We start from the raw sequence: 19108 nt of genomic DNA, 5'->3' as shown, positions 1-19108 counted from the left end.
GGAAGGTAAGTATATCTGCAGCCATAGGCGAATCTAGAATTATGGTAATGGGTGGTCCCAGATCTAGACAGAACAGCTAGGGGAACCTTTGCGCGGCAAAAAAGGGGGTGTGGCCACACATTATGCGTAATGCCCCCACATACCGCCACTTGTAGCGTACCTTAAGCAATGCCCCCAAAAGTGCCACTTACTGTAAATTTTTATATGAGCCCTCGCTGCTGCTGCTGGGAGAGATGGAGAGCGGTGCAGCTGCTTCTATGTGGAGAGGAGCAGAGCGCAGCGCAGAGCATGCTCCCATCCCCCTCCTGGTGTCCCCTCTAGCCGAGTGGGCATTTGAAATATTGTGCGCGCTGTTGTTGTGTGTGACGTCGGGGGAGCACGCCGGGCGCTGGCACCACATGATTAAGGGGGGGGGGGGGGCGGGCTGAGGTGAAAGCGGGGAGAAGAATTGGAGCGGAAGCTGCAGGGGTGACAGTCATTGACAGCTGGGCAGAGAGCAGGGGGCTGCCCGGCTGTATTCAGAGCACTGCAGGTCACGGCTGTTTGAAATAATACCCCTTTCACAACAGAAAATGCAGGGATTTACCCGGGAATATGGTCCCAGGATCATGCAGGGACATTCCCAGGCTGACCCCTTATACACCAGCCTAGTCCCTGCATTTTCTGGTGTGAGGGGGAGAGACAACCACTCCCCTCTCCCTACCCCCTTTAACCAACCAGCTATATCTTCGGAACCGACTGACCCATTTACATGAGACCAGTATCATATTGAAGAACTTTTGAGTTGGCTTCGAATGATTATGGTCCCGTGAAACTGGGCTGTTTGGTTCCAGAGAAATCTGCCCTCAAATAACATAAACAGTCATGAAATTACATTTAAGAAATAAAAAAAATGGTTTAACCTCAATATCCCTGGAACCAATTAACCCATATGAATCCAGTCTGGTATCAGATTGAAGGCCCAGCGATTTGGGTTAGACTGAGATCAACCTCAAGCTTCAGTGATGCCAAAGGGGGAACTGGCAGCCGTTGAACAGGGTGGAGGTCGGAATTAGCGGGTCCCATGTTATCCTATAGGGAAAACGTTCCAGCTCTGCCTGGCAGTATCTCAGGTTCCCAGGGGGCTAGAGACACGGGGCTGGGCTCGTTGGAAAGCCCCAGCCCTCAGCTACAAAATAGGCTAATGGGTGGTCCTGTGCACCCCCGGACCACCCCTAGATTCGCCTATGTCTGCAGCTTCTATTTTCCCTCTTTTCTGTGCCAGACCCTTGCATATGCCAACCTCTTTGCCATTTTCCACCCTATTCTAAACCCTTTGCATTTTTCCTATGCCAGCCCCCTAGCATAGCAAACCACCAACCAGAACACTTATCCCACATTATTAGGTGCTGGCCACAACCCATATTATTGCGCATAATAGGCCCTTGATAATTTTCAGTTCCAGGTCCATTTAGACCTTAATCTGGCTCTGCATATATATACTGGGGTAGGACTCTAGTTATGGCCAACAATATATTACTGTATTCCCTAATTTCATTATGAGGACATTTTATCAGTCAAAATAAAATATACTGTGTTGACAAAAATCTTGGCGAGCCTGAATCTTACCGACGCACTTTGTCAGGTTACACAGAGCTATTTAAAGCAGACAAACTATGGGGTTATTTTGGTTCACTCCTTCTGGCAAATTCCTTCTTAGATGGACAAAACCATTTGCCCTGCGGGCGGGGTAGATGTTACTTGTGCAGTCACTAAGTTCACTCTGGTTCTCCACCATCTATGGTAACGGGCCATTTTACTCCTTGTCCCACCCATTTGTTTTTTTAAAATGTTTATTGTGCTTTGATTGTGATTTTATTAAATGGTATTACACCATATTACACTCTCATTGTTTTTTTGGGACCTTACACATCTGCGGAGCCCATCTTATACAGCGTGTTGTTTTGGACTGCATGACCTGATATCCATTTGGGTAGACCTGTGATTTATACTAAGGCGGAGAAGAGGAGCGTGTGGTATTTATATATCTCTATTATTTGAGAAGAGGATCGCCCTCTACAAAGAAGGTGTGTATTATCATATTAGAAGTGCCACTAGAAGACATTCCATTCATCCATAGGACCTCTGGTGTCTGTCAGTGGAGTGCAGCGTGCCCAGTGCTATCCTAAAGTGCGTAATCCAGGAGAGATGTGTGCTGCTAAACCCCCTGGACAATGGGCATGTAAGTCCCATTGGCATTGAGTATATAACTTCCCCCTGGCAACGAGGTTTTAACCATCATTTGTAAGGGACATTTTTTGTGTGTGGGACATAAAATGGTGTCAGTGGCATAACTGTGTGTGGCATAATATGGAATAGGAAATACCGTGTGTGGCATAATGTGTAATGTGCTATATATGTGTTTGTGTGGCATAATGCAAAATGGGAATTATTGTTTGTGTGGATAACTGGAAGCAATTAAAATAAGTATAACTAATGTAACCAAAATAGCTGAATGATATATACATAGCTGCGGGATGTATACTGCTTCCAGATATCCTTATATATATTAGAGATGTGCGGCGCCCACTTTTTCGGGTTTTGGTTTTGGATCTGGATCTCCCTTCGTGTTTTGGATCTGGATTGGTTTTGGCAAAACCACCTTTGTGGGTTTTGGTTTTGGTTTTGGATCTGGATTTTTATGAAAAAATGCTACAAATGGCTAAAATAACAGAATTTGGGCCTGTTTTTGCCCCTAAAGTATATTAACCCCAATAACATTAGTTTCCACTTATTTTGATCACTTCACAGCTTACAAAATTGTTTTCATTTACTGTAGTTGGGCCAAAAGGTTATACCGAGGTAACTGGATGACTGAGCTAAGCAACAGCAGTGGGCATCACATACATGTGGTCCTTACACTTCCAACCTGGCACATCTTGGAAACAGAGTGGCACTGCAGGGGCAGACAGGGTGGCAGTTTAATAAACTATCCCAAAAAAAGAGAAATGCTCCAAAGAGCAAAAAATACAAAGAGGTATCGGCCTTGTCATGACTGGTGGTAGCAGCTTCAGCACTTCTATCAGGTTGCTGATCTCCCACTATTCATCATCCTCCAAAAATGTATTTTTATTTTATTTATTACTTTTATTTATTTTTCTTACTTTACACTGGACACAGCCTGTCACACTGGACACAGCCCCTAGGACACTGGACACTGCCCCTGGACACTGCCCCTGGACACTGTACACAGCCTGTCACCCTGGACACAGCCCCTAGACAATGGACACAGCCTCTGGACACAGCTCCTGTACACTGAACACAGTCGTCACACTGGACACAGCCCCTGGACAATGGACACAGCCTCTGGGCACAGCTCCTGTACACTGGACACAGCCGTCACACTGGACACAGCCTCTGGGCACCGCCCCTGGACACAGCTCCTGTACACTGGACACAGCCTTCACACTGGACACTGCCCCTGGACACTGCCCCTGGACACTGGACACAGCCCGTCATCCTGGAGACAGCCCCTGGACAATGGACACAACCCGTTACCCTGGACACAGCCCCTGGACACAGCTCCTGGACAATGGACACAGCCTCTGGACACCGCCCCGAGACACAGCTCCTGTACACTGGACACAGCCGTCACACTGGACACTGCCCCTGGACACTGGACACAGCTCCTATACACTGGACACAACCCCTGTACACTGGACACAACCCCTGTACACAGCCCCTGTACACTGGACACAGCCCCTGTACACTGGACACAACCCCTGTACACAGCCCCTGTACACTAGACACAACCCCTGTACACAGCCCCTGTACACTGGACACAGCCCCTGTACACTGGACACAGCCCCTGTCACACTGGACACAGGCCCTGTCACACTGGACACAACCCCTGTACACAGCTCCTGTACACTGGACACTGCCCCTGGACACAGCCCCTGGACACTGGACACAGCTCCTGTACACAGCTCCTGTACACTGGACACAACCCCTGTACACTGGACACAGCCCCTGTACACAGCCCCTTTACACTGGACACACCCCTGTACACTGGATACAGCCCCTGTACACAACCCCTGTACACAGCCCCTGTACACTGGACACAGCCCCTGTCACACTGGACACAGGCCCTGTCACACTGGACACAACCCCTGTACACAGCTCCTGTACACTGGACACTGCCCCTGGACACAGCCCCTGGACACTGGACACAGCTCCTGTACACAGCTCCTGTACACTGGACACAACCCCTGTACACTGGACACAGCCCCTGTACATACCTCCCAACTTCTGGCTGTATGAAATAGGGACACTCGCGCGGCGCCCGAAAAGGGGGCGGGCGTATGCAAATGAGGGCGCGGCTTATGCTAATTAGCCGCGACCTCATTTTCATACGAGAATAGACGCTGTGCGCATGCGCACAGCGTCTATTCTACTAGATTGGGGGTCTCCCAACTGTCACCCCCCGCAGCGGGACAATGCCTGCCGCGGGTGGGACAGCGGGACAGGACCCGAAAATCGGGACTGTCCCTCCAAAATCGTGACAGTTGGGAGGTATGCCTGTACACAGCCCCTGTACACTGGACACACCCCTGTACACTGGACACAGCCCCTGTACACTGGACACAGCCCTGGGCCCTGTACACAGCCCCTGTACACTGGACACAGCCCCTGTACACTGGACACAGCCCCTGTACACTGGACACAAACCCTGTACACTGGACACAGACCCTGTCACACTGTACACAGGCCCTGTCACACTGGACACAAGCCCTGTCACACTGAACTCAGCCCCTGTACAGCCCCTTGTACACTGGCCACTGCAGCCCCTGTACACTGGACTTGTGTACAGCAGCCCCTGCAGACCCTAATCGAGTGAGCAGCAGCAAAATAATATATTATTATTATAGCACAGCACACAGCACAGAGCACAACCACCCTCGTCCCTCTCCTATGCTGGAGTAAAGATGGCGGGGCGTGCGTGCGTCTTATATAGAATCCAGATCCCGCGAGAATCCGACAGCGCGATGATGACGCTTTGCCTCATTTTCGGTCCGGAATTTAGGCGGGAACTCCCGAGCCAGCTCGGATCCAGACTCGGATCGCGATATTCGGATCTGTCGGATCCCGGAGATCTGGACCCGCTCATCTCTAATATACAGTATATATATATATATATATATATATATAGAGAGAGAGAGAGAGAGAGAGAGAGAGAGAGAGAGAGAGAGAGAGAGAGAGAGAGAGAGAGAGAGAAAGAGAGAGAGAGAGAGAGATCCCCAATCCGCGCTCAAACCAGCGTGAGCAGTACCTCTGAAGGATCCTCTGTCAGATAAAATCCAGCATATAGATATGAGAAGAAAAGAAAGTTTCAGGAGGCGCTAAGAAACAAGTCAATACAGTCAAGACAAATATTTAATAAATAAAACTGATATAAAATCACATAAAAATCGCCATTAGGGTAAACCAGAAGTATACAGGAATCACATAAACATCTTCTTAATGTATCAGTGTACCGTCCTTTTGAGCAATTTGACGACACGCACGCAGACGGCCCAACATGTTTCGTCATTAACATGACTTCATCAGGGGCAAAGAAATAAGGGTTCAACCATATGCTATCTGTAGTATATCTCCAATTTGGGAATTAAATAGGATTCATGCAGATATGGGGCCGATTTTGCCCATAGGCAAACCCCCAGGAGTGAATGGCTTCAGCGAGTTTCACCCTCACCATGTTGTTTGCTCCAGGAAGGGAGGGCAGGGGGCAGGGGGCAGGCAGAGGGTGGCCGCATAAAAAAGCTGGGCATTCCCCTGAGAACACAGGCATGGTGATGCCTGTTTAGCGCAGGTGGCTGACATCACATGACATCAACGCCCGCCTTAAATTCAGTCTAGACCCACTTACAGATGGAGCGCCTGTCAGCCATCCCACCAGCTCGCCATGGCAATGCTTTTGGTGGAGCTTAGGGTCAGCGAATGGAGATGGCAGGGACGCGAGAGCGTCGTACTCGCGCGTCCCACTAGCTGGGAGGTAGAAAGTGGGGACACGGTGCTTCCCTGCCCGTCTCCACTTCAGGAAGACGAGTAGGTAGCGGGAAATCAGCGGGCAGCAGTGGGTAGTGAGCAGGGAGACGGAGACAGGGCTGCACAGGGCAACTGAGAATAGGATGTGCGTGCGCCCCTTTGCGAGCTCCCCCTTCCTGGCGCAAGGTGATGTACGGTGATGGCGATTGCTTCACCAGAAGCCGCTCTAAAGAAAGCGGTTCCATCTGTATAATACTGAAGGGGAGAAAAGTCATTTGTGCGACCATTGAATGATTTCTCTCCCGTTCAGCCGCATGTAAGGGGATTTGCGCCACGGGGAGCAGGCGTTCCACCAGGTGGTGGCCAGAATTCCCATGGTCGCTAGGCTGCAAACATACGCAGCTTAGCGAATAGGTCTATATCAGAAGCTAGGTGAATATAATTTGCAGAATGATAATGGGTTGCTTTATTACTAAACTAGCCTGATATTACAGTGTGATAGAATGATATTAAAAATGTCACTTTGTTGTTGGTTAGATTTAGCCCCTTAGTTACAGCAATGTTTCATAGTTTGTACTTCAATTGCTTCAGGCCTCTGCAGTAAAAAGAATGTATATACTAGAACCCACCTTCACAGGCTGAATTTATTCTTCATGTGTGCAACCAAATTGATGTTCAACTTTGGGCCGGGGTTGCGATGAAAGAAATTCCCATTGGCCTGAAATAAGATTCCATAGTCTGTGAGCGGGTGGATAATAAGACGTGTGCAGGCGGATAAGAGAGTGCATGCATGCTAAGGGGAACAGAACACATGAAGTTATAGATACACAGACCGCACTGGAGAGAAGATGTATCGCTGTAGAATTATTGACCTGCAATCTACACGTTTCACCATGGATGTGGAAAGCGGGATGATGCCTAACTCGTATCCTAAAAGATGGCAGGATTAAAGCGAGAGAAAGGGGAAAGCCAGCTTCCCTCTGAGGACAACTCATGGTCTACTGCAGTGGTTCTCACTTTAACCTTACACCCGACAGGTCATGTTTTCAGGGGGTGCCGGACAGTGTCCAGACAGTCGGGATCCCGAAAGTCAAAACCCTGACACTCGGGGTCCCGACGGCCACCGGATAATCTCCATCTTGGCGGTTCACGATCCCCATAGAGGGAGAATAGAATAGGTGGCGGGCGTAGCAAGCCACCGTGCCCGCAAGGGGCTTTGTTGCGCTGGCCAGTCAGGATCCGGATTGTCGGAATGGCATACCACACCCATTTGCAGGATTTCGGTCTGATATAAATATTGATCCAGCATAATACATGAGCTCAGCAGTGCATGTTTAAAAACTTCAACAATACATGGCAGTTAGGGGTACTTGGGGACTGGAGATGAGACTCATTGATTAACTGCAGAGGAAAGTGTGATGTTACTTTCCAAAAAGGTGGAACCGGACATTTAATTGTGGCTGCCGGTACGAAGACCTGACATTGGAAGTTCCCGCAGGTGTCCCCAGCCCCCCACTGCCTTCCGTCCCCTGATCCTTGCGAAAGGCTTGGTGACTATGCAAGACCCCAAAGCCGTCCGTAAAGGGGACCTGCACATGCGCATGATAGACCTGTGCATGCACAGAGCCCCAAACATCGGAATGTGCCCAAATTCGTCCCAGTCTGAATTATTCAGAATCACCCACTCAGTGCAGAGAAGCCCAGTAGTCCCCTCATCAGTGTCATGCGACACAGCAATATACAGCACCACTGTAGATCCTAGATACACTGCCAGCACATACAGTATACTATATACATCTTCACATGTATATGTATTTGCGTTACGGCTCCCTGCTGCACTAGATAGTCACTGCTGCAGCCGTCACTGATTATAATGGTAATACCACAGTTGATAGCGGAGGGCATTATAGCATCAAGCGCTGGAAAGGAAAAGAGAGAGTTTCATAAGGCGCCGATATAATAATCTACCTGAAGTCGCTTGCAGAAAAGAATTTAGCATTTCTGTCTGTATAAGCTAAAGAAGACAGAAAGACCAAATTGTCCTTTATTAACCTTATGCACCGGGATGATCCGCTACACAGAGGTTATTGTGAATAACAGTTATTGGAAGCTGGAGGTATGAGCTGGGCTGGAAATGAAAGGTTAGCTGACTGTATTGCAATTGAAAATAATTCCATAGAGTCAGTAGGAGGAGAATATCTCTGATTTATACCATCAGTTAATAACTATCTGACAGGGAAGCAGAGAGTTCCCTCAGCATTCTCTATCTAAAGCCAGCCAGACTCCTCTAAGAATAACAGAAGTTAGTAGAATGGAAGCAGATTGGGACAGAACTACTAACAAAAATATACTTTTCCAGCACGTTGGACTTGGACCGAAGGGACCAACGTAACTTCATTCAGAGGCAAAATTATCTAGATGACTCATTTACTTACTGATGAGTCGCTAATGGGAAAATATAACGAGGCGGCAAAGATTGAGTTGCAGAAGAAAAAAATGAAAACTAATTCTCAAAAGTCTAAAAAATTAACCGAGTGAATTAATAGAGAAAGATGGAAAACAAGTCCAACAATTTACCCAATGTACAGAAGGCCTGATTCAGACCCAATCACACAGCCGCAAATTCGCACATCAGCCAATTATCAATACACTGTGCATGTGTATGGGTGGCAATGCGTGTGCGCGATCGGTGGCGTAACTATAAATTTTGCTCCCCGCTGCCAAAAAGTTTGTGCCCCCCCATGGAATTTAGGTAATATTGGTGAAAAAACACACCTCTATTATAACAATTGTGTGAGGACTGGACCGGGTGAGACTGTCTGTCTGCTCTCTCTCTGCTGGCTTCCCGGCTCCTACCCAGTGTGTTTCCCCTAGCGTGATGACGTCACATGCATAACGGAGAAGCAGAAGAGAGGCAAAGAGAGAGCCCAGCTGCTTCCCCTCTGATGCGTACCAGGCCGCCTCCGCCCACCCGCTCTCCCATCCTGTACACATTAGCCAATAGCCGGCTCTGTGTACAGTTCAATTGAATCAGTGGGGATTTTTGACTGTCTGCATCACGGCCGTGCTCGCACCGTGACTGACTCGTCCTCCAGTGCTTAGTCAGAGGGCAGCAGCAGCATGTTAGTGTACCCAGCGGGTGCCAGTGCCCGAGACCCACACAGATCCTTCTGCCACTTGCTCACCCAAGCGGCAGCGGGGTCTGCCTTACAGCGGTTACGCCACTGTGCACGATGCTGGACAGCGATGAAAACCTGATATGTTTCAATTAAAATCATGAAATTTTAGCACTGCCCCATCCTTTTGCTGTGAGAGGGCAGGGCTTACTAATATCAGGGGGCTTGGGGGGTACTACCCCCCCCCCCCCCTCAGAAAAATCCTGCATTTGCCCCTTACATTCAAAAGAGCTCCTTCTTGAGAATGCTTTGGAAAAATCACAAGGTTAAACACACCTGTCACTCTTCCCCATTTTGAATATTGCCCTTTTTTATTGTGCCAAATGGTTCTGCTGAACACTCATTTTCAGCCTTGTAGAGGAGTTAGGCTTGCATTCGAGCGATGATGGGAGAGAAACGTCTATATCTTTCATTATAGTTTAATATCGAAGCTGAAACAATAAGCCAGTATGATTATGAGGACCTTAAAGAAAAATCTGCAGTACTGAAAGCAGGCAGGAAACCTTTGTTAGCTGCCCTATTTGATTTGTATACGCAACATAATTAAATATAATGAAAAGCATTGTGGTAGCACTTCTACACCTCATGGAATACTGTGTTCTATATTAGTTATAAAGCTTCTCTGAAACGTACCTAAAATTGCTGTCCTAGCACCAGAAAACATTTTAGCCAGATACCTCATCTGCCCTGCTCCATTAGTTAACAATATTACTCCCAAAATGGCCACCGCCTCAAAGGAGACAGTTATTATGGATGCTAGAGGAGGTGGTGGCCATTTTCGGAGTGACATTTTTAACAGGGCAGATGTGACAGACCCCGGCAACCAGTGGCAGAAGGGGAGTCCCTACAATGGGCAGGTACCAGGGATGGGGGAGACAAACTGATTAACTGAAACTTTTTCCAGGGATGAGAGTAGGCACGATGGTCCAGGAAGTGGTAGCAGACTCCATGCATTGAGCAACCTGTTTTTCAGCTCAATGTCTAAAAAAAAAATGTAGCGCCTAGGGCCGGACTGACACTGAAATCCACCACTGGGTATCACATGAATATTGGCCTTGGTTGGTGGTTTATCACTATCCATTTTATCACTTAGTACATCTCCCCCCTGGACTTACAGAAACGTACACACTATCCAATAAGGACATTCCTGATGATAAATCTGTTCATTTAAAAAGGAAGAGCATACCTCCTAACTTTCTCTTCACAGCAAGCGGGACCTACCGAGCAGGAGGTGCATCCAGTCCAAAAAAAGGGGTGGAGCCTCATACAGAGGGGCATGGCCGAGCGCAATGACCCTTATTTTAATTTCTTTGAGGGCATGCCAAGCGCTCTTCCAGCAGCTCAGCTGCCCCAAGCTCCCCTCCCTGCACTGATATATGCTGTGCACTATTAATCAGTGATCAGCGGCTGTTCGGCAGATATGCGCTGATCACCAGGTCCATCAATCATCCGCCCACCTGCCCTCTGGGCACATAGCCTGTTGGTGGAACAGTGTGACAGTGTCCAACGAGAGGTATGAAAGATTGCCTAGCAGATCACATAGATTACTGCACAATTAATTAGTTATTGGGCCTGACTCTTAGGGGGAAATTTACTAAAGGCAATTTGTAAAAAATAGGTGTATTTGTATCCAGAAATACACTTATTTTTGACATTTACTATCTCGAAAATATGGCAATTTGTATTCGTATTGATGTGCTATCAATACAAATAAGAATTGCCGTATTTTCGGGATTGTAAATGTCAAAAATAAGTGTATTACTGGATACAAATACACCTATTTTTTACAAATTTCCTTTAGTAAATTCCCCCCTTAATCTCGTGCTGCTGCTAATACTTAATGTATTTTGTGACTTTATGCTAATGCAAGTATTAGCCCTTACCCAGTGCCGGTGGGCCGCTTCGCACGGGAGGGGGGATGCGGCCGCCGCTTCGCACGGGAGGGGGGACGCGTCACGGGAGGGTGGGTGTTTGAGATGCGGCAAAGGCCGCAGCACTGGGTAGGCTCCAGGAGGGTCTGTGCGGGCGCTACCCCCGCCGCAGAGGGATGCAGACAATGACAAGCACGGGGGGATGCTCCATGGGGGGCGAGGGGGCGGCTCACTTACCTGCTCCCAGCTCCTTCCTGCTGCTCGTCTTCTCAGCCGGAGCTTTGCCGCTGCTCACTATCGCCCTCCAGTGGCCGGCGCCCTAGGCAAATGCCTAAGGCTGCCTAGTGGTGGCGAAGGCCCTGCGCTTACCCTGGGGTTCAGCTGTGCATCTGAATGTTTGAGGACCGAAAAGTCCACTGTGAGTGCCTTTAGATGCTGTAATACAGGTTGTGCACATTTTAAGATGACTCTGGCAGCAAGTAATTCAATACATTCCCACAAACCAAGCCTCTAAACATTGGTGTCAGTGAAATCAGGACCATGTAATGGTATGCGTTCAAAAAGGGGGCGGAGTCATGCAGTGAAAGGGTACTGTGAAACAGTGAAGGGGGCGTGGAAGCACAGTTAAAAAGAGCAGGACAGTTAAAAACAGCTTACTGCTATTAAATACATGATACAGACCACACCCCCTCTTTACATCCCACCCTTACATAGAACAGGCCCCACCCCATTCAGCTAAAGTTTACATTATTATCACAGGGCTCACTGAATTATTATTATTATTAATATTATTGTTATTGTAAAATCGGTCATATTTACAAAAGAAAATACAATCTGGTTCCAAAAAATTAGCACATTAAAGGGGTTGGATCAGATTTGCACAAAAAACGCTCCAAAAAGCCCTTTAATGCATCTAGGTGATAATAAATAATGCACAAAGGTTGTGAAATTTCATATTATTTTAGTAAAAAAGTTAATAAACCGATCTTGTGAACTTAACGAGTGATTTTTTTTTTGCTTTTTAGAATCTCAGCCTGTTACTCAGCCAAGACATCTGAAAGATACAGAATTTTTCTGCATTTACATTCTCAACACCTCTATCTACAGTGCCCGCTGACAAGCCAGCAGCGAGTCAGGAAATAGACGCACAACATGAGCCCATCAAACGTCTGGGCGTCCCCTGCCTGATAATACATACCCAAGCCTACCAATGCCAACATGTTGAGTATCTCATCCTGGCAGCAATTACAGCCACGGTCCAGCTGAACAAGCCTGATGGAAATTCTGAGGCCATTTACAGAATCAGGGAGCCCTGTCGATGGGGAGGCCATCTTCATACACCATCTTCACTGTCTGCATGGCAGGGTGGGCGCAAATGTTGCAGGCTTACAACATGAATTAACCAGCGCTGGGATGATAAATGTCTTTCTATAAAATTTGAAAGGTTTAAAAAATTTTTTTTTTAAACATAAAAATTAATTTGGAACATTTCTCAAACACGTCCCCTTTTGCAGGACAAATCATTTACATAACAGTGGGCTAGATACAGGAGATATAAGTCTTCTCTCAGGCCCAGTATGGAAATGGTTTTTCAGCAGGCAACCGCAGCCTGAACTTACATTGTCATTTTATTCCAAGCACAATTGACTTCCGCATTTCACCGTTTGATGTATAGCAAGCTGTGGACATCCCCAGTGTCACCAGTGGACAACACTAATGAAGAGAACCGGGTTACACTCAGAGAAATCTATGCTTTAACCCTTTCATAAATAGCATGATGCTGTAAATGAGGCTCAGAATGTACTGATAAATGGTGCCCTCTGTGTATATGTTAGCTGTGAGGGACTATTGCACACAGCACTGGGAACCGCTGCAGACAAAACAATCAATGACTGTTATGAGATTTGGCTTTTTCTTATTTTGTGACTTATGTCCAGAGTTGGATTGTCCCACGGGGGTGCAGTGCAGGGGAAACAGTGGCGCCGGGAGGGGGTGCTTTTTGCCCGTTGCAGGGAGCCAGGCAGTGGGAGTAGAGATTGCTGTGTGCTGAGCGGGGGAGAGAGGCAGCTGCAGCCGATGCCTGCCCGCACCCATTGCTAAGTTTTTTCCCTTTTTAGTAAAAAAAACGGGAATGACCACACACCCTCCAGTTGGCCCATTTTCACCGGGCCCCGGTGGCGCTGTCGGCACCCCTTAGGTGAAAAACTCAGTGGATCCCACTGTCCAAGATCTACCACTATGCAGATAAATTTTACATTGTACGGGGGATATTCTCTAAAGTAGAAATGCTGTAAAAACCCTGTTATCTGGGTTTTTACCGCATTTCGGGATGCTCTAAGCATCCCCCGCTGGGTTACTGCGGAGGGGGGCATCGCCAGAAAATCTGACGATGCCCCATAAAAGCCAATGGGCTTCTAACGCGAACCCACCGCCGCCCCGCACGGACCCCCGCCGCCCCTCATCGCCCCCTCTCCCCTCACCTGTGTCTGGGCAGCACAGCTGTGCTGCCCGGACCTGTGACCTCCTCCCTGCACTGATCCTCTTCTGGGTGCAGGGAGGAGGAGAGCCCGGTGCAGCAGCAGCGCCGGGTGTGGGAGGGAGGGGGGAGCCGCCGGGACCTGCTGGGACCGGGCGACTCTCACCGCAAAGGACAGCTCTTAACGCAACGTCCTTTGCCATAATTATCGCATATGTTAGAACATATGCGATAATTATGATTGCGAAGGGGGGCGGAGCTGGGCGGCGACTTTTAGAGAATCTCCCCCTAAATATTTTACTGTACATGGGGCTAGTTTGGGAAAACGGGCATACCTGTTTAAGAAGCAATGGGGTGAAGCAATGGCGCAATGTGGGGTGGCAACAGGCAGCGAGGCAGTGGCGTACCTAGATATTCGTAGACCCATAGCAAAAGTTTGTAAGGGCCCCCTGTTTAGAAAACTGATGGTAGTAAATGTATGTAAAATATATTACTTAGACAGCAAAGATGGGCCCCCTTCACCTCTGGGCCCCATAGCAGCTGCACCCCTTGCACCTATGGTAGTTACACCCTTGCAGCAAGGAACTGGCCAGGCTCTCTACTGCCCTGCTGAGGAGCCTCTGGCCCCTAGAATCAAGAAGCTTCTGGCCACTGACAAACAAGCCCTGATTGACAGGTAATGCTTTTGCTATGATTAGGGTTAGACCAGCTATGGTTAATCATAGAAACATAGAATGTGATGGCTGATAAGAACCACTTGGCCCATCTATGATGACATTCTGAATGTCAAGTTACTGTAGGAGTAAGAGAAAATAAAAGAGTCATTTGAAGAGTAATTTGATCCTGGATTAAACTATACTGTAATACAAGGGGTGAAAGCAATTTTTTTTTGCATGCAGGTTAAATACTGGCTGCTTTTGTGTACAGCCCACACATGCTGGGCAGCTAAAAGTTAGAAATAAGCTACAGCAAGACACGACATTCACAAATATAGTTCTCTATGCACACTTCCCACCTGCAGTGTAACCTCTTTGACCCCCCCCCCTGTTGCCTGACCTGCATGCAATACCTTGGCAACTCCCCGTCGAGAAGCCACCAATCTCCCCGGTGTCTAGTTCAGATACAATACATGTATCGCATGTGATCTCTTTCAATGCATCTGGGATACGATGAATCCTTGGTGCAACAGTGACAAAATTTTGCCGGCTTTAGCTCTGGATAGGTAAAGCTTGGAGGGGACCTCTTTATTGGCGGGTCCCCACTGCCCAGGTACCAGCCATGATGCACATGATACGGCCGGGTGAGCTTACGTAAAAAGTGTCCCCCGGCTGTGGTATGACACTGCGGGCTGTTGGAGGCCGGTGCTGGTTCCAAAATACGGGGGACCCCCTGTATTTTTGGAACCAGGACCTGTCCAACAGTCCTGTGCTGGTTTCAGAAATATGGGGGACCCATACGCTTTTTGTCCCCCGTATTTTTGGAACCCGGTCCGGCTCAACGAGCCCGGGGCTGGTTATTCTCAGGATGGATGACCCCACACCTTTTTTTTTTTTTACACAAAAATTCACATTACCATGTCTCCCAAATCACATATTCTCATGACTAAAATTTGTACATTTTCATGACGTAAAATCGCACCGTATGACATTTTTTTTGCCGTGAATTCGAATCTCATTAAATAGTCAAATTCTTCCAAAAAAACTTGATTTTGAAAAATGTGATAAGGTGCAGTTTTGGAACCTTAATAAAAATTGCATCCCATTAAATGTTATCCTATTTGTTTTCCATAAGATAACTATATAAAGTATTTTTGGTACTAGTTTAGTTTCACGGCGGCAGTATGGCCGCCTGCTACTTCCAGGTTCGGTGCTCGGAAAACTATCTAAAATAAAGTCCATGCCAACGTGAATTGGTTCATACCCCCACTATCCACGTTGGCATGGAGTTGATTTTAGATAGCGTGGCAAACGTAGCGAGCCACCGAGCCCGTAGCGTGGGCGAGCGAAGCGAGCCCCGCAAGCGGACACATATGCTTCTGCGACTGAGACGCTGCCGCCGTGAAACTAAACAAGTACCGTATTTTTTTGGTATGATATTTATATTTTTTGTCTTTTTTATGTTTTGCAGGAAGTGATATTCGTATCCCAAGTCCTTCAAGTATGTGTGAAGTGGCCAGAAGACACATGCTCCAAGGCTTCCAGGACTGGCCAGATGACTCATGCACCAAGGCTTCCAGGACTGGCCAGGCGACTCATGCACCAAGGCTTCCAGGACTGGCCAGACCACTCATGCACCAGGACTGGCCAGACGACACATGCTCCAAGGCTTCCAGGACTGGCCAGACGACTCATGCACCAAGGCTTCCAGGACTGGCCAGACGACTCATGCACCAAGGCTTCCAGGACTGGCCAGATGACACATGCACCAGGACTGGCCAGACGACTCATGCACCAAGGCTTTCAGGACTGGTCAGATGACACATGCACCAGGACTGGCCAGATGACTCATGCACCAAGGCTTCCAGGACTGGCTGGGGAAGTGGCATACTTACCTACTATTGAAAACTAGAAAAAAAGAGATTATAGTAGAATGCAACACAAAGGGTTTAATTCAAGTTTGTTTTTGACAGGGCCAAATTCAGCCCCATTCTGATGGTGTCGGTTCTGCACATGCACATATTTGCGCATGTGCAGACCCCCTGTGCAAACTCCTTCTGCCAGTATCACACCTGCCGAGTCATTTACACGGGTAGGGGAGGGAGAGGGCGGCATCAGGGAAATGATCAGCGTTTTATGGGTTGAATGGTTGATTATCTGATCAGACGTCTCCTCCGAGGCTCTGAGACCCCTTGGCAATGAGCATTAACCACTGAAAATTACCATTTACCCTTGGCAATGAGCAGTAACCCCTGGCAATGAGCATTAACCCATGGCAATGAACATTAAACCTTGGCAATGACCAGCAACCCCTGGCACTGAGCATTAACCCCTGGCAACAAACATTAACTCTTGTTAATGGCCTTTAACCCCTGGCAATGAGCTTTAACCCTTGGCAACGACCATTACCACATGGCAAGGAACATTAACCCCTATCAAAAAGCATTAAACCCTGGCAATGAGCATTCACCTTTGACAATAAGCATTCACCCCTGGCAATGAGCACTGACCCATTGGTGGTATGCAATAGCTGGATTGTACAACATATTGTGTGCACATTGTGAGTACATTGTGTGTCCAAAAATCACCAATTCTGCCGGGGAGTTGAATTGAAAAATTTAAATCTGGACACAATCATGATTGTGGGCAAGTCTTTCTGAGGTATGGCCAGCTTATATCTTATTTGTAGACACAGGAGAATTATTCCTGCCCCCATGTTGATCCCCCTTCCTCCCCCTGATTCTAACCGGGACCTCTAGCATTCTCATTTTGCCTCTGTTATCATCAGTGCACTTAATCACTGAATGTTTTCTCCCAGAAATTAAATTGTAATGACAGGCTCTTTATAACATCACAGTGGTAACGTTTCAAATCATAGGAATTGACTTACTGAAATAACTTTGCTCTACTGTAACTGTCCACTTTATCGCAATGAATGACAGAATTTAACAATTAGTGTCAAATTAAGCGTTTCATTTAGGGGCATTATAGGTTTGGCGCAAGAGTTTTGAAAAAGCAAATTAATGGATATGAGATTAGAGGCTCGGGAAATTACCGCTGCTGACTTGCATAGCCGGAGAGAGTCGCAGTGTGTAGGACAGTAATAAAACATGAAAGTAAATGGCGAGTGAATAAATGATATCAACAAATAATTTAACAAACATGTTGTGAAAAGTTAATGATGTTATTTATTTCAGTAGAAAAAATGTACACTGTCTAGTCCTATCCTATCTTGTGAAGAGCACTTTATAATGAGGAGCTGCACAGCGCTAAGATCACTAACACCATCTCTAGCGATAAAGTTAGTAAAGTTTTATTGCTATTGTCTCATCTCTGTCCCCCCTCTTGTCTGTCACTCTCATCTCTGCCTTCTATTCTGTATGTCTCTCCTCTATCCCTCTCCTCACTCACCTTTTACAATTATCAATGTCCCACTCCCATCTCTCTTATCTCTGCCATTGTTTTGTTCTTTCTCTCCCCTCTGCACCGTCTCTCTCTTCTCTCTCATTACTACCCCCCTGCGTTCCATCCGCCAGCTCTCAGTTTCTGACAGAAATGATGCTGCGGAGGTATATGCCCGCAGAAAGTCAAAATCTTGCATCAGATCCCCGGGAGAAGAGTCAGGTGGAACGCATATGCATTCCAACTGTCAAGCCCGGAAATCTCTTCCATAAAGGAAAGATGGAATAAATAGACAGTGAAAAGTGAGGTCTAGTGCCCCTACCTTCCGCTCAAGGTATAATGTAATGTATGGGACATTATTGAGATTACAGACCGGATTAGACACTCAGGGCGGTATTCAATGTTCTCCGATAGTTGTTTTTTTTTCCGCAGTTTCTTATTTTTTCGCTCTTTTTCTATGTTCGATACTTTTCACCTATTCAAAGTTGGAATTATGGAATGTCGATACGTTTTCGCTAGTTTTTTAATGTTTGTTTGTTTCGCTTAGTTTTCAGTGATAAATTCGCATTGTTCAAGTGATATCTTTCATTTATCGCCTTAGAAAGAGCTCGTTAATTTATCACCTATTCGATGTTTACTTTATGCAGCCTTCTGTACATTTCACAGTGTAATTATCGCCACCTCTTATCGATTTTATTTACATGCGCAATGAAAGTAAAATAACTATTTTATAAATAATAACATAACTGAAATAATGCTTTTTTTCTCCGAATGTTATATAAATCATTTTTAAAGCTGTAACACTTGTAAATAAATATATATTTAATTTATTCGGTAATATATTTCTACATTAACTTTTACCCATGATGCATGACCCATTACCATTAATATTAAATCCAAATTCCTGATGATGTCGCAGTAAAAAAAACGAAACAGGTGACTGCGAGCTAACTGCATCTACGACGCACGTGTCCACAATGACTAAAATCCGCACGTTCGCCAATATATACCTTTTATCGATGGCAGGAAAGCGAAATAGCAACTCCCACCGTTCGCCTCATAGGTGTTTTATCGCAATTACGTGTTACGCGTCACACAAATTTTGAATAGTGGGAAAAAGGTATTAAGCGATACATTAACGCAATGCGAAACAACCGATAACATTTCATTATCGCCATGCGAAGCAGTGACGGTGCACATTGAATACCGCCCTCAGAATGAATGTAATATCAACATATATAATTAAAATTAAAAATACGTACATCTACATTATTATGTAAGTAAATTACACAATATAACATAATAACACAAAATAAAATAATAAGAATAAAGATATTACAATACAGGTTGAGTATTCCGTATCTGGGCATCCCGTATCCGAATTATTCAAAAAAACACTGCTTTCTGATAATTTGACATCTGGATCTTGCCATCAACAACCTCCACCATAATGTCCAAAAAATTAATGGTGCGGGGGTGGTGATTAGAAGTGAAAGTTACATT

General features: G+C 46.6%; 1 long non-coding RNA gene across 1 annotated transcript; it reads left to right on the top strand.

The window, feature by feature from the left end:
- Window positions 1-1898: 1898 nt before the first annotated feature.
- On the top strand, window positions 1899-18342 carry LOC146036718 (uncharacterized). The gene is made up of 3 exons (XR_014460942.1): window positions 1899-2066; window positions 12097-12436; window positions 15675-18342. It is a non-coding gene; the product is annotated as an uncharacterized LOC146036718 (long non-coding RNA).
- Window positions 18343-19108: the final 766 nt, after the last annotated feature.

The sequence above is a fragment of the Crinia signifera genome, chromosome 9 (assembly GCF_055691185.1).
Source record: "Crinia signifera chromosome 9, ASM5569118v1, whole genome shotgun sequence".
Lineage (NCBI taxonomy): Eukaryota > Metazoa > Chordata > Amphibia > Anura > Myobatrachidae > Crinia > Crinia signifera.
The sequence above is the reverse complement of the archived record's forward strand: the minus strand, read 5'-3'. Positions and strand labels throughout refer to the sequence as shown.